Here is a 1,411-nt window from a genome sequence, read left to right as displayed (position 1 = left end):
GTCAGGAACTTAGGGGACCAAAATGCAAAAAAAAAAATTTAAAGAGGACCAATTACATATTTTTTTTAAAAAATTGGGAATTATTGTAAAAAATACAACATACAATTTTCTTTTTTAAATTTCAAGGCCACTTCCCCTGTATGTGTGTGGCTCATTCCTTGATCACATCACTTCACTATTACTTATTAGAGTAATATACGTACACTAAAAATATATTTGTATTTACACGCTCCTAAAGTAGTACTCTTGGTGAATTGTATGTCTTTAGAATTCTTAATCTGTTTGCATAGTTATCCTTTTTGTCTAAATTACAGTAAGATTATTAATAAGTTGTTAATTTAGAGAGGCTTATTAACTTAATATCGTACGTCTTCAAATGATTAAAGTGTTAACTTGGGTTACAGTCTTATAGACAGAAAATAATTTCTCTCTCTTGTGACAGCACAAAATCAAACTCACGGGAAAGACTTAAGGCCCGGCCATCCTTAATCATAATGTGTTTGAATGGCCACTCTCACTTGTCCATAATCTGTTTGATTGTATGCTTCACAGCCAATACATGAAACTTGCATAGTGTTGTTTTGTTCTCCGAGAAGAGTACAAAATACAAACAGTTGTTAGAGTTATGAAATTTGAAATATCTACACACTCAAACAAAAACAACTTGTAGTATTGCATGCGGCCTATTTACAGAAGAGAACTATACTGCATTTTTTTTTTCATGTGGTCCCAAACTGAACAATTTTTGTCACAGTTCATAAGAGTTTTGGTTCATAGAAAATGTAAATTCGGGGATTTAGTCCAGTGGTAGGATGCTCGCTTAGGGAGCGAAAGGTCCCGAGTTCAATTCTCGGAATCCCCATGAGATCTTTTTGAGTTCTTACAAAGACAGAAAAGAAAACAAGAAAGAAAAATGTTCATACAAAGCTATAATTTTGATACAGCATGAAAAAAAGAAGGTTTTATGGTTTTATGTTCATACAAAGAAGGTTCATACATACAATGTGTCTTTTTTAGTTTCCTACATAGATGAAAAACAAATAAAAGAAAAATGTTCAAACAAAGCTATAGTTTTGGTAATAACTAGCAACAAAAGAAAAGATGACATCCTCAAACTTCACTTGTTTCCTTTATGATTTTAAAGGTTTATTGTCTAAATATCCATGACCATTTCTTTCTCATGCCAGCTATGTTTATAAAGCATCTTATAGATTGATTTAGCATTTCAGAAGGAAAAAAAAAGAGATAAAAGGTTTTTACAAGTCAAACAATAATGTCTTTTTTAGTTTCATACAAAAATGAAACAAAGAAGAAATAAAATGCTCATACAAATACTATAGTTTTGATACCAACTAGCAACAAAAAAAAAGTTATTTTTTATAAAATACTATACCGCTTCTCAATTTTTTTA

The 1,411-nt window shown here is 30.5% G+C and overlaps 1 non-coding gene across 1 annotated transcript; it reads left to right on the top strand.

The window, feature by feature from the left end:
• Positions 1 to 790: 790 nt before the first annotated feature.
• On the top strand, positions 791 to 862 carry TRNAP-AGG (transfer RNA proline (anticodon AGG)). Its single transcript has one exon. It is a non-coding gene; the product is annotated as a tRNA-Pro (tRNA).
• Positions 863 to 1,411: the final 549 nt, after the last annotated feature.

This window comes from Humulus lupulus, chromosome 2 (genome assembly GCF_963169125.1).
Source record: "Humulus lupulus chromosome 2, drHumLupu1.1, whole genome shotgun sequence".
NCBI classification, from domain to species: domain Eukaryota; kingdom Viridiplantae; phylum Streptophyta; class Magnoliopsida; order Rosales; family Cannabaceae; genus Humulus; species Humulus lupulus.
This window is presented reverse-complemented; position numbering and strand designations above follow the sequence as displayed.